Below are 15,436 nucleotides of genomic sequence, written 5' to 3' on the forward strand. Positions count from 1 at the left end.
CCCTGGGGTGGGTGCTGAGGATGCAAAGATGGACAGGCACAGCCCCACAGACAGACTATTCTAACAGGGTGATGGTATTGTGATGTGGGACAGACAGCCCAGAGAAGATAGATCTCTCACCTTCACTTGCAGGTCAGAAAAGTCACTTAAACTGAGACCCAAAGGATGCAAATCAGCTACTCAGGTGAAAGAGGGGGAATACAAGGTTCTAAGACTGGAGACTGTACACACAGGCGTAAGGGTGACAGAGAGAGCAAGTGGTGTCCTCAGAGACTACAAACCATCCAGAACATAGACTGCAGTAGACAATGGTGTGGAGGAAGGCAAGGGCAAGACTGCTGTGTGCTGCAGTCAAATAAATCAAGTAATAACATCCAGCATTTCTCAGATGCTTACTAGAGACCAGGAATCATAAGAAGCATTTTACAAATATTGTGTCATTGAATTCACACCAAATCCTAATGGTTAAGTACATTTTCTTTCTCTATATTGTAATTACATGACTAATACATGTTTATTGTAACATTAAAAAACCCCTCAGACCCTAACCCTTGGAAAAAGGACAATTCGGCTTATATTCTTCCACATACTTCTCAACGCTCACCCAGAAAATATAAATGTACACATACATGTTTATATAAAGATGGGTATATTTATACTCTGTGCATTTTTTTGGCAATGGATTTTAAAATATAATAATATACAGGGATAGCCTTCCAGGTCAATAATACAGATCTAAATCATTCTTTTAAATATACACATGACAGATCACAGTAAGAATGTACCAGAATTTATCGAACTGCTCCTCTACTAATGGACAGAGTTTTTTTTCCCCCACTGCAAATAGTACTGAAGTAAACACATCTTTGTGAATATATCCTTATATACTGATACATTCATATTGTAGGGTAGATTCTCCTAAAGTGAGCATGTATGCTGAAAAGTCTAGAGATGCTGTAACACTAAATTGTTAATGTTCTTCACAACTTATTCATTTTTATATGTCTGCAAAGTTGCAGAAAATAAATTGTTTCTCCAGGCAACTCCTTGAGCTCTGTGCAGAATTATGAGGTCCTCAGGTCTTTTTTATGATCAACCTGAAGGTTTTAGGTTGAATTTTACATACTTGGACAGTGAGACCAAAAACATACTGAATGATAAAACATCTCTTTGTACCCACATCCCTTCATTTACAGCTGAGGGACTCCTTGCTCACTGCTGGGGTTAAGCAGGTGCTGGGCTGTCAGGCTGCCAGATTCTAGGTGGAGAAGTCATCAAATCATGAATGAATGCCTGTTATCATGGTCACATGACATGTTTCTCTGACTGAGCCACTCTGCATTCCCATCAAAATTTATTGCTATAACTTCAGCTTCATTTTTATACATATAAGAAGACACATTCTAAGAACCATTTGCTACATCATACATTTTTAAAAGACGTACTTGGGTTATTTTTAATTAAGTTTGGGGTATATGGCAGAAACACTTTAAAAAAGACAAAGACAGAGGAGGGGGGCATATTCTTCAGTCCAAAGCTAAAGTATAAACCTTATTTTAAAACTGATCAATTTTTTTTTTAATTTTGAAGTAACTGTACTGGCTTTTTTTGGCTAGTGGAGGAGGAAGAACTAAAAGGCTCTACTTTTCAAATATTTAGGAGCATCACCATTAGCAGGGCTTCAGTTCAGTTCAGTCTCTCAGTCGTGTCCGACTCTTTGTGACCCCACGAACCGCAGCACACCAGGCCTCCTTATCTATCACCAACTTCCCGAGTCTACCCAAACCCATGTCCATTGAGTCAGTGATGCCATCCAACCATCTCATCCTCTGACGTCCCCTTCTCCTCCTGCCCTCAAACTTTCCCAGCATCAGGGTCTTTTCAAACGAGTCAGCTCTTCGCAACAGGTGGCCAAAGTACTGGACTTTCAGCTTCAACTTCAGTCCTTCCAATGAATCTCCTTTAGGATGGACTGGTTGGATCTCCTTGCAGTCCAAGGGACTCTCAAGGGACTTCTCCAACACCACACAGTTCAAAAGCATTAATTCTTTGGCACTCAGCTTTCTTTATGATCCAACTCTCACAAACATACACGACTACTGGAAAAACCATAGCCTTGACTAGATGAACCTTTGTTGGCAAAGTAATGTATCTGCTTTTGAATATGCTGTCAAGGTTTGTCATAACTTTTCTTCCAAGGAGTAAGCGTCTTTTAATTTCATGGCTGCAGTCACCATCTGCAGTGATTTTGGAGCCCCCAAAAATAAAGTCTGACACTGTTTCCACTGTTTCCCCATCTATTTCCCATGAAGTGATGGGACCAGATGTCATGATCTTAGTTTTCTGAATGTTGAGCTTTAAGCCAACTTTTTAACTCTCCTCTTTCATGTTCATCAAGAGGCTCTTTAGTTCTTCTTCACTTTCTGCCATAAGAGTGGTATCATCTGCATATCTGAGGTTATTGATATTTCTCCCAGCAATCTTGATTCCAGCTTGTGCTTCTTCCAGCCCAGCGTTTCTCATGACGTACTCTGAATAGAAGTTAAATAAGCAGGGTGACAATATATAGCCTTGATGTACTCCTTTTCCTATTTGGAACCAGTCTGTTGTTCCAAGTCCAGTTCTAACTGTTGCTTCCTGACCTGCATACAGATTTCTCAAGAGGTGGGTTAGGTGGTCTGGTATTCCCATCTCCTTCAGAATTTTCCACAGTTTATTGTGATCTACACAGTCAAAGGCTTTGGCATAGTCAATAAAGCAGAAATAGATGTTTTTCTGAAATTTTCTTGCTTTTTCGATGATCCAGCAGACATTGGCAATTTGACCTCTGGTTCCTCTGCCTTTTCTAAAACCAGCTTGAACATCAGGAAGTTCACGGTTCACGTATTGCTGAAGCCTGGCTTGGAGAATTTTGAGCATTACTTTACTAGCATGTGAGAAGAGTACAATTATGTGGTAGTTTGAGCATTCTTTGGCATTGCCTTTCTTTGGGATTGGAATGAAAACTGACCTTTTCCAGTTCTGTGGCCACTGCGGAGTTTTCCAAATTTGCTGACATATTGAGTGCAGCACTTTCACAATATCATCTTTTAGGGTTTGAAATAGCTCAACTGGAATTCCATCACCTCCACTAGCTTTGTTTGTAGTGATGCTTCCTAAGGCCCACTTGACTTCATATTCCAGGATGTCTGGCTCTAGGTGAGTGATCACACCATTGTGATTATCTTGGTCGTGAATATCTTTTTTGTACAGTTCTTCTGTGTATTCTTGCTACCTCTTCTGAATATCTTCTGTTTCTGTTAGGTCCATACCATTTCTGTCCTTTATTGAGCCCATCTTTGCATGAAATGTTCCCTTGGTATCTCTAATTTTCTTGAAGAGATCTCTAGTCTTTCCCGTTCTATTGTTTCCCTCTATTTCTTTGCATTGATTGCTGAGGAAGGCTTTCTTATCTCCCCTTGCTATTCTTTGGAACTCTGCATTCAAATGGGTATATCTTTCCTTTTCTCCTTTGCTTTTCACTTCTCTTCTTTTCACAGCTATTTGTAAGGCCTCCTCAGACAGCCATTTTGCTTTTTTGCATTTCTTTTTCCTGGGGATGGTCTTGATTCCTGTCTCCTGTACAATGTCACGAACCTCCACCCATAGTTCATCAGGCACTCTATCAGATCTAGTCCCTTAAATCTATTTCTCATGTCCACTGTATAGTCATAAGGGATTTGATTTAGGTCACACCTTAATGGTCTAGGGGTTTCCCCACTTTCTTTAATGTAAGTCTGAATTTGGCAATAAGAAGTTCATGCTCTGAGCTACAGTCAGCTCCCAGTCTTGTTTTTGCTAACTGTATAGAGCTTCTCCATCTTTGGCTGCAAAGAATATAATCAATCTGATTTTAGTATTGACCATCTGGTGATGTCCATGTGTAGAGTCTTCTCTTGTGTTGTTGGAAGAGGGTGTTTGCTATGACCAGTGCATTCTCTTGGCAAAACTCTATAGCCTTTACCCTGCTTCATTCTGTACACCAAGGCCAAATTTGCCAGGTGTTTCTTGACTTCCTACTTTTGCATTCTAGTCCCCTATAAAGAAAAGGACATCTTTTGGGGGTGTTAATTCTAGAAGGTCTTGTAGGTCTTTATAGAACCATTCAACTTCAGCTTCTTCAGCATTACTAGTCAGGGCATAGAGTTCATTACCGTGATATTGAATGGTTTGCCTTGGAAACAAACAGAGATCATTCTGTCATTTTTGAGATTGCATCCAAGTACTGCATTTAGGACTCTTTTGTTGACTATGATGGCTATTCCATTCTTCTAAGGGATTCCTTCCCACAGTAGTAGATATAATGGTCATCTGAGTTAAATTCACCCATTCCAGAGCTTTAAAGTTCCCTTTTTCCTGTATGACTCTTAGGCAGCAGTAGAAGCAGGTACAAAAGCTGCTCTTTGTAGTGGGTCCTTGTTATTCTGCTTGCCCTCATGCTCCTTTCAAAGCCCCTGACACTCAGGTCTGGGGACACCCCTCCACTTATGTGTCTTGGTTGAAGAGAGTTCACCTATCACTGAAATAACCAGATACTCATCTTCCCAGCCCCCAACTCTGGGAGCAGGCATACAACCGAGGTTCACCCATAGGACACACCCACTCAACTTTACCACGGAAGCTTGTGGTAAAGCTTGTGGAAGCAGGTGTTCATTCATGATTTGATGATTTCTCCACCTAGAATTTAGCACCTGCTAAACCCCAGCAGGGAGCAAGGATTCCCTCAGCTGTAAATGAAGGGATGTGGGTACGAAGAGATGTTTTATCATTCCAATAGTGACCCAAAAAGGAGGCATTTTCTAGAATCCTTTATGGTGGAAGTAGTCACAGTTTCCACTAGAACACGACAGTTTCAGTGATGTTGGCATTGCCTGGTATAGCATCTGTGCCCAATGTGAAAGCAGAAAGGTCTCCATGGGACCAGTTCTGCTGCATGATTTAGGTCCCAACTCCTGGGGCTCATCACCCATCATGGCCCTCACTAGGGGCACCAGTGAGGAGTACCTCACACCCCTTCCCTTATGCCATGGCACACTCCCTCCTCACCTTATGCTATGCTATGCTAAGTCACTTCAGTCATGTCCGACTCTGTGTGACCCCATAGATGGCAGCCCACTAGGCTCCCCCATCCTTGAGATTCTCCAGGCAAAAACACTGGAGTGGGTTGCCATTTCCTTCTCCAATGCATGAAAGTGAAAAGTGAAAGTGAAGTTGTTCAGTCGTGTCTGACTCTTAGCGACCCCATGGACTGCAGCCTACCAGGCTCCTCCATCCATGGGATTTACCAGGCAAGAATACTGGAGTGGGGTGCCATTGCCTTCTCTGCCTCCTCACCTTACTCAATGATAAAGTACTATCACTCCTTTATAGTCAGCTCAGTCAGTCTCTCCTCTGAAGATCCTTCCCAGTCCCCTCATCTAGCTCCTGACTCTGACCTCTTCTCTCAGTGCTGTCAAACTGTGCTGTCTTTATGTCTTGGAGTATGGGCTCTCCCGGACTCTGCCGTGTTCCTGGAGAGCAGTGGCTGTCTTGGTCAAGGTGGCAGCTCTCAGAGGCCCTCTACATAGCCCTCAGTAGGCACCTGTTGACTGCACATAGGCTTAACTGCATAAGAGTTTCTCTAAAAAGACAGAGGGGAAGGACCAAGGATCCCAGTCCAACAGACTCACACTTTCTTTACAGACTCCCCAAAATGACACTTTGAGATAAATATCACTTTGATGAAGCCTTGTCTTGTGAGAGAATCCTGCATTCACTCATGTACCACCTGTCCTGGCAAAGCAAAACCATTTTCCTGCCTTAGTTTGCTTAACAGCTGTGGCCATGTAACCCAGGATGTGGAAGGGCAGGCTCTGGTGCCAGCCTGTCTGTGCTCATAGTCCATCTTTGAATGAACTAGCTGTGCAATTTGGGACAAGTTACTGAACTTTTCTGTGCCTTGATTTTCTCATGTATAAAATGGGTGTAAAAATGTAGAGCTGTTGTGAGTATTAATAATAATATAGAATGTTTAGAGGGGTGTCTGGCATGTAATACTTCAGTAAGTGTTAGCTATGATTATCACTATTAAGTCTGAAATTACTTAATGTCCTTGAACATTATTTAAATTTTATATATGCAAATTCCACTAATGTATGCTCAATGATGCCAACATTAATCATATCAGAATTTGCCCCATAAGCATATTTTGAGCATAGGCTAACATGCCCGTATGCATAGGACTTCAACAGCCACCATTTCACAGACTAGCAGTAAGAATGTTTTTCAGTGAACTTTGCCTTGGCAGTTAACAAATGATAAGAAAGTTCATTCTGTAGGATTTTAAAGGCAGCTAAATTGCTCCAAGTTTAGACTATCTGAAGCTGTTATGGCAAAGCTCACCCTGGCAGCAGGGGTACCAAACCTGTGACCCCTGCTGGTTAATATGAAAGGGAGGGAGCAGAAGCAAGGGGAGACCCCATGAATAGAATGAACGATAAAGCCATCCTCTGACATGCCAAAGATTTCCCTTGGGAACAGCAATACATGCTCATCAAATGAGAGTTCTTAAGAGTTGTCCATCTATTTTTTTCTCCCATTCTATTTTTCTGCTGTATTACTCAGTCATTATTTAAGATTAATACCAAAGCTCACTAACACACCAAACTGAGCATCTTAGAGGAACTCATTTTTCTATCCTAACAAAAATATCTTCTTGTTTATTTCCAAAGAACAAAATTTCAAGGAAAGTATTTTCCCATTGACCATGGCACTAACTGGTCATCAACTCAGGACAAAATGCAGGTTTCCACCAGATCATATGGTTGATTTACAGTCCCTATTTGCCAAACCCTCTACATTCATTCACAAATTAACCTCCAGCTGCCCAAGAGGAACAGGAAATTCTATTTAAAACAAGCCCCATTTATTTTTGCATTACTTTTATCCAGATCTAGTTTCAACCAGCCAACTCATTGCCAAAAGTATTAACTCAGTTCTAACTTCATTGTTAGAATAAAATGAAGCAAGCTTTTTACTCCAAACAAGATGTTAAATTTAGCACATAATTATCTTTGGCTCCAGGATTATTCAAGGAAGTTCTCAGAAGGATAGGAAAATAAGAAAGTAGTAATATTCCAGTTTCCATGGCTGTTACGGACTGAACTGTGTCTCCCCCAAAATTCCTATGTTGATGCTCTAATCCCCCAGACCCTCAAAATGTGACTGTATTTGGAGGCTGGGCTTTTAAAGAAGTAATTAAGTTAAAATGAGGCCATGGGGCTAGGGCCTCATCTAATCTGGAGAAATTAGGTCACAGACAGGGACACCAGGGTGTGGATACACAGAGGAGCATCTTTGTGAAGAGACTGCATCAGGGCAGCCACCTATAAACTAAGGAGAGTCCTCAGAGATCAAACTTGCGCCTTGATCTGAAACCTCTCCAGAACTGCAAGACGATAAACTTGTTATGTAAGCCATGCAGTCTGTGGTTATTCTGTTACGGCAAACTAATATTAAGAACTCAGGTGTAGTAATTAATTTTCTATGGAGGGACAAACCAAATTCTTAACCGTTGGGCCACAGTCAATGATACAATCATAGGAAAACTGAAAAGTATTCGTCTTTGTTTCCTCTCTCCTTGTGCCCTTCGCCCTGTGCCTTTGGTTGGCACCAGAGCAGTTGCTGTGAACCCCACTCTGCTCTGTTCTCCCTAGATGTGAGCTCCAGGTCTCCAGCAGTCCTCCTCCCTCGATTGTTCTCAAACATTTGCCTGGTTATCAGAAAAAACCCTGATGCTAGGAAAGATTGAAGGCAGGAGGAAAAGGGGATGACAGAGGATGAGATGGTTGGATGGCATCACCGACTCAATGGACATGAGTTTGAGCAAGCTCTGGGAGATAGTGAAGGACAGGGAAGCCTGGTGTGCTGCAGTCCATGGGGTAGCAAAGAGTCGGACATGACTAAGTGATTGAACAACAACTTACCTGGTACATCAGAACTACTGGAGGGCTTGTGAGAACACATGGCTGATCTCCCAAAGTTTCTGATCCAGTAGATCTGAGCACCCAAGAATTTGCATTTCTAATAAGTTACCAGTGATACTGATGCTTTGAGAACCACTGTACCAGCCATCTCCACACCTCAGCTGCACCTGCCATCAAAAACAATGTCATATATCTAAAGGGCCCTGCTTGAGCCTGGCAGGCAAAGCTTATGAATAATTTATTCTGATGTAAGGAAACACATTACCCCTCCCAGGATATTTTATTTATAGGGTTATTTAGAGAGAGTATTAATGATGGCTGGAAATACCTTGCTATAAGTTATAAGCAGGCTGTATTACTTAGGGCAGGCTAATAGCTATTAGAAGTAACCCACCCCCCACCTCCCCAGTCTCAGTGGCTTAGCCTGGTAAGAAATTGTCTCATGGACCAATGAAGGTTTCAGTGTGGGATGGTTACTTTGTTCCATATAGTCATTCAGGGACTCAGGTTCCTTCTATCTTGCATCTATCCTCTACAGCTTTGGGGTCCTTTGCTGGATCCTCTATCTGGCAGCAGATTCAGGAAGAGAGGAGGATTTGTGGGAGATTCTTAGCGGCCAGGCTATTCACTGATGTTCCACATCCCCGTCATTTCCATCCATGTTCCACTGGCCAGAACTCAGTCACATAACTACCCAGCTATGAGGGAAACTGGGAAATATGGTCTAGCTGAGAGGAAAAGGGAAAAGGGCTGGTGAACAACCAGCCAACCTCTGCCATGTGAAACTTCCTTGGGCTCTGGAGTCATGAAACCCAGGCAACTTTAAAGGCCAACTATGCAGACATAGGACATTCTTGGAGGAGAACCATGCCGTCCATGCTAATTATTCTGGCTTCCTTGTGCTTGGCCATGCAACAAGGTGTTTGGATAACCATGCAATCACTAGTGAATAACACAATACTCAGAATAAGCAGATCAAATAGTCAATATTCATGTGTCCAAACCAGTTAATCTGGAAGCAAGCATTTCCTGAAGAAGAAAATAGGCAGAGAAGGAGACATTGTTGGCCAAGAAAGAGCTACCTATGATAACATAAATTGTATTAGTTCACTTTGATGACCCTATAGAGTAGGTACTATTATTCTGATTTTATAAATGAAAAAAGAAAGGCTCAGAGGAGGTAGGTGAATTGACTGAGAAAAGCTAAGTGGGGTCAGAATTTGAATCCAGAACTGTCTGCCTGTAATGTCCAATCTAATTTACCCCTTTACTATACTGCCTGAACTAAGGCAATACAAGTTGTTTAACTGATTAACCTAAATCAACTAAATTTATCATAAATTATTATTTGTCCCCCTAAACCTGTCAACTGCCTCCTTCGCCCCTAAGGCACCAGCTGTGGAGAGAGCATGCTCCACTTCCACCAGCTTGGCCTCTCTGAGCCTCAGTGACTACATCCACAAAATGGGACTCATCTCACTGCCCTGTGAGGGCACATAAGGTGCCTGCGGCCTTCTTACTTCTCTGTATGTGCCAGTTCCTTCCTGATCTTCTCGTGTGATGTTGGCAGGAGATGGTTGCTATGAACTGGCAGGGACCAGGGAGAGGAGCTGGGTGAAGAGAGGTACGAGTATTCTCAGACCCGTTCTGAACCTAAGGCCAAGCACGTTATGCACATGTGGCACTTAGTAAATGAGAACGGGCAAGGAGAAAATGGTGGTAAAAATGAAACCAAGTGTAACATATTGAAAAGCTCTTACTGCATGTTTATCTGGTCAAATCAGTCAATCCTAAAGAAAATCAACCCTGAATATTCATTGGAAGGACTGATGGAGCTGAAGTTCTGATACTTTGGCCACTTGATGCAAAGAGCCAACTCATTAGAAAAGACTGATGCTGGGAAAGACTGAAGGCAAGAGAAGGGGGGATGACAGAGGATGAGATGGTTGGATGGCATCACCGACTCAATGGCCAGGAGTTTGAGCAAGTTCCGGGAGATGATGAAGGATAGGGCAGGCTGGCGTGCTACAGTCCATGGGGTCGTAAAGAGTTGGACATGACTGAGCAACTGAACAACAGCCCTATTTCAAGTTTTGTCCTGGCTTATCCCATCTTGCTTGATAGCTGGTACTGGCCAGGTTCATACAGGTCAAGGACTGACCTGAGATGATGGCTGCTCAGTTCTTTGGCTTCCCCATAGCAGACTCTGATAGCCCACGCTCAAGGCAAACAGTCACTAAGGGCCCACCCCCTTGCCTAGCCTTCCTAATGGTGTTGTTCAGTACCTTTGCTCCACTGGCTTCCCCAGCTTCTGCCCTCCCTTAGATTATGCTTCCAGGCCCACATGGCTGTCAGAAGCAATGCCTCTCCCTCAGAGCCACACTGAGCACCTTCTCCTGGGACTTAACATTCTTGTTCACTGCTCTATAGATGGGTGCACATGTTCCTGCAAAGGCAGCGTGGAAGAGTCACTGAGCCCTTCCACCCCCAAAAGGGTAATTCCAAGTCAGTCACCTTATCTCTCTCAGCCTCCATGACCTCATCTGTAGAATAGGAGTAAGAACACAGACCTCATGGGGTTCATGTGAGGATTAAGCACTTGCCCAGGGCCAGGCACACAGTTAAAGCTCAGGACCCAGCAGCAGTCCCATTGGCCTGTCCTCCTCTCCATCAGCTTGCAGAATTCTTGAGGGCAGAAATGTTCTTAATTCACCCTGCTGTTCCCTGCACTCTATGCAGAGTGGGTGCCCCCCAGAAACATTTGTAGAATAAATGAAAGGATGTCCTTAGAGCACAGAGACATTTACTGAACATGAATGAACAGATTAATTGCCCTCATATTTTCTTAAACATCTCTCTCCTCTCTCATCTTCTTTCTCAAAAGATGATTAAGAGGACATGGTCTCTCAAGTTCTTAGGAGAGAAAAATTAAACCAGTCAGAATTGCTCACTAATTTCCCGAGGCTCATCCAAGCTTGGGCTGGCCCCCCGGGAGACATTACAGTGGCCCCGAGGGAGGCAGCAGCAGCTGCTGCTCCAGCCTGCCACTCCTGCATCTGTGTTGTGTGTGACAGGCTGCTCGGGAGAGGCGGCTGGCCTCTTGCTCTGACAATGTGGATGTGACCATGTGGATGCTGGTGGCAGTAGCACCAGGGGGCACTAACTGGCCCAGCATGACCAGATTTCCTCAGGCGGCTCTCATGCTCAGGTGTCAACCTCCCTCTCTTTCTAAGGAGACCTGTGCTTGTGGTTAACAGGTTTTTACTTTTGGCTCAGAATGTGAGGTTCCCACAACTTGTTTTCCATGCCATGAAGTAGCACTGAATCTAACTGTGTCTCGATTTTGTGGTGAGACTCAGGAATTGATGAGGGGCTGGAGATGCATTCCCCAAGGTGCTCAGGAGGCCCCCATTCAGTCCCATAGTTCTCCGCTCAAAGCAGTGGCAAAGTCCAGATAGAGCTGTGGAAGCTCTTTGAGAGAGAAGGCTCAAGGAAGGGTCATGAGGCCAGCCCACTCATGCCATGGGCTGCCATGGCTAGAGCCATCTGGGGTTATACCAGTCATAGAACTAATAAGTAAAATGTATTGAGTGTCCATTTAAAATGTGCTACGTATTGGTGTTTCCTGCATTATCTCATTGGAGCTCTCCAACCACCTTACGAGGCAACTCTTTCAGAATTAAGGAAACCAAGGCACAGACAATTACTTGTCCAAGGTTTCCAAGCCAGTAATTGGCAAAATTTGAACCATGACTTTGTTATTGCCTCTTGTATTCTTTTGACACTGCCTTTTTATTCTGGTTCAGGGCTTCTCTAATTGTAGTGTGCATTAGAATCACCCGGAGACCTTGTTAAAGCCACAGATTCCTGGGCCATCCTCAGCTCAGTTCAGTCACTCAGTTATGTCCGACTCTTTGTGACCCCATGAACTGCAGCTCGCCATGCCTCCCTGTCAATCACCAGCACCCAGAGTTCCCCCAAACTCATGTCCATCGGTGATGCCATCCAGCCATCTCATCCTCTGTTGTCCCCTTCTCCTCCTGCCCCCAATCCCTCCCAGCATCAGAGTCTTTTCCAATGAGTCAACTCTTCACATGAGGTGGCCAAAGTATTGTGGTTTCAGCTTTAGCATCAGTCCTTCCAAAGAACACCCAGGACTGATCTCCTTCAGAATGGACTGGTTGGATCTCCTTGCAGTCCAAGGGGCTCTCAAGAGTCTTCTCCAACACCACAGTTCAAAAGCATCAATTCTTCGGTGCTCAGCCTTCTTCACAGTCCAACTCTCACATCCATACATGACCACTGGAAAAACCATAGCCTTGACTAGACAAACCTTTGTTGGCAAAGTAATGTCTCTGCTTTTGAATATGTTATCTAGGTTGGTCATAACTTTTCTTCCAAGGAGTAAGTGTCTTTTAATTTCATGGCTGCAATCACCATCTGCAGTGATTTTAGAGCCCAGAAAAATAAAGTCTGACACTGTTTCCACTGTTTCCCCATCTATTTCCCATGAAGTGATGGGACCAGATGTCATGATCTTAGTTTTCTGAATGTTGAGCTTTAAGCCAACTTTTTCACTCTCCACTTTCACTTTCATCAAGAGGCTTTTTAGTTCCTCTTCACTTTCTGCCATAAGGGTGGTGTCATCTGCATATCTGAGGTTATTGATATTTCTCCCGGCAACCTTGATTCCAGCTTGTGCCTCCTCCAGCCCAGTGTTTCTCATGATATACTCTGAATAGAAGTTAAAATAAGCGGGGTGACAATATACAGCCTTGGCGTACTCCTTTTCCTATTTGGAACCAGTCTGTTGTTCCATGTCCAGTTCTAACTGTTGCTTCCTGACCTGCATATAGATTTCTCAAGGGACAGGTCATGTCGTCTGGTATTCCCATCTCTTTCAGAATTTTCCACAGTTTATTGTGATGCACATAGTCAAAGGCTTTGGCATAGTCAATAAAGCAGAAATAGATGTTTTTCTGGAACTCTCTTGCTTTTTCCATGATCCAGCGAATGTTGGCAATTTGATCTCTGGTTCCTCTGCCTTTTCTAAAACCAGCTTAAACATGTGGAAGTTCACAATTCACATATTGCTGAAGGCTGGCTTGGAGAATTTTGAGCATTACTTTACTAGCGTGTGACATGACTGCAATTGTATGGTAGTTTGAGCATTCTTGGCATTGCCTTTCTTTGGGATTGGAATGAAAACTGACCTTTTCCAGTCCTGTGGCTACTGCTGAGTTTTCCAAATTTGCTGACATATTGAGTGCAGCACTTTCACAGCATCATCTTTCAGGATTTGAAATAGTTCAACTGGAATTCCATCACCTCCACTAGCTTTGTTCGTAGTGATGCTTTCTAAGGCCCACTTGACTTCACATTCCAGGATGTCTGGCTCTAGGTGAGTGATCACACCATCGTGATTATCTTGGTCGTGAAGGTCTTTTTTGTACAGTTCTTCTGTGTATTCTTGCCACCTCTTCTTAATATCATCTGCTTCTGCTTCCTCAGAGATTCTAATTCCACAGGCCCAGGGGAACATGGATTTGTCATTCTTAAAGGTTCCCAGGTGAGGCTGATGCTGCTGGACTGGGGACCACACTCTGAGAAGCAAGGTCTAGAGCAAACTTAACATCTGCCAGGTCTTAACCATAACAGCCCAGGAGGCAGAAAAATCAAAAAGGTTCAGAATTCTCGGGAAAACCAAGAGTTTGTGTTGATGTCAACTTTCCACTCTATGGAGCAGGAACTATTCACAACCTTCTCTTTAGCAGAGTGATCAACACCTATTTTTTTCTCAAGAATTTCATCAATATTACTTATAAATCTTACCTGACCAAGTTAAGAAATAGGAAAAGAGTTCAATATGGAGCTCAAATACCTCTGGAATCCCATTTTATTTTCCTGTGTGGTTGGTTGGGTAATTTCTGCTTTCAGTTGGTTGAGTCCTTTTCACCTCGGTCAGAATAAGCCTAGATGTTGCAGGTGAGGTGAAGGTTTTAACAGAAATGGCATTCCTGGGAGTTGAGAGGACTGGATCTCGCCCTGGATCTGCCACCTCAAGCTGTGTGGCCCCAGGCAAGTGCTACCACTTTTCTGAGTTATGTTGCATGGTCTCTAAGCTCCCCACTTGATTTAGCTTCCTGCTTTCATTCTAAAGCTACTGGTGGCCATTCACTCAGCTTAGTGGCTGGGACATGGAGAGAGTCTTCTGATAATGCACACTGAGCTGACTTCAGTCTCCTGTGCAGATTCTGGACCTCACCTCATCTCCCCGTGTCCGCCCTTCCCCTCTCCATTCCCAGGCTTTGAACACCTGCTGTTTCCTCTGAATGCTTAGAGTGACTTCCCCTCCAGGTCTCAGCACTCCTGCTCCTGAGAGACTCCAGCTCCTGTTCCCAGCTCCCTGGGAGCCAAAATCTTCCCCAGGATGTTCCCAGATTCCTGGGAAAATGGCAGAAGGAGTCTTGGCAGTGAAGTCTTGGCAGAAGAAGTGAAACCCAAACTAGCCACCTCTCTGCTCTCTTTCTATGCTTTGCCATGGTCCCTACGAAGGGCAGCTGGACTCTGGCATGCTCTAGTAGAACATGTACTGCAACAGCAGCAAGGCTGGGGCTGCCAGCACTTAGCTGTTGTCCTTCCCCCAGGAAAGACATCATAGTAACACTGACATTTTAGCTAATCATCCTATAATTATGAGCCCTGTTTTAACGAAACTAGCCAACAGCCAAAATGGCTTTATAAAATGAACTAGAGCCATTTCTTGACATTTCAGCATGATCCCGCCCTCACAAGCCACACCTCTGGGGCAATTTGGTGGGGAAGCTACCCAATTTCAAGGTTCTTTCAGTACTTACAGAGCAAGGTATCTTTAGATACCTATAATATCTACACTCATCTGATTCTCCGTAATTCTCTCTACACAGAGGCCAGTGAGGTTCTCTCTACTTTGAACAGAAAAGCTGCACAAATGATGACTTAAAGGGAACTCTTCCCTATTTTAACTCGAGGGAGATCAGCCAGAAGAAAGATTATATGTGACGTTTAAGAACAAAACTGGGAGAAGAATACCCACAGACAGGCTGAAGGGGACTCTCGTCCTAGGAACAGATGTGGAGGGCAGCATCCATGGTCCCTACATAGCCAGGAGCTCCTGGCACCTGTGGGGTCCACCTCTCTCTGGTTCACAGCCAGGTACACACCTGCCCACATCCAGCAGAGTTAATGGAGCCATGGCAGAGGCAGTGTCTGGGGTCAGTGTTTACAAGCCTCCCCTTGAGCCATGTGTAGTGACTCACATGGACCACCCTTGGGTCCACTGAATCTGGCGTGCTTGTTTATAATATTACTATTTCCTCTGCTCCTGCTTATTTCCTTTTATCTCAACCCGGCTCTTCTACTTATAATCCTGCTGGCCATTTGGTGTTTTGTCT

General features: G+C 43.9%; 1 long non-coding RNA gene across 4 annotated transcripts in view; it reads right to left on the reverse strand.

Moving 5' to 3' along the window:
• Positions 1 to 15,436, reverse strand: part of LOC147378590 (uncharacterized) — a 333,236-nt gene that overhangs the window by 177,925 nt on the left and 139,875 nt on the right. The gene's annotated exons all lie outside the window — the stretch shown is intronic.

The sequence above is a fragment of the Bos grunniens genome, chromosome 2 (genome assembly GCF_055505025.1).
Source record: "Bos grunniens cultivar Pamir isolate PY7600 chromosome 2, Bosgru_T2T1.0, whole genome shotgun sequence".
Classification (NCBI taxonomy): Eukaryota; Metazoa; Chordata; class Mammalia; order Artiodactyla; family Bovidae; genus Bos; species Bos grunniens.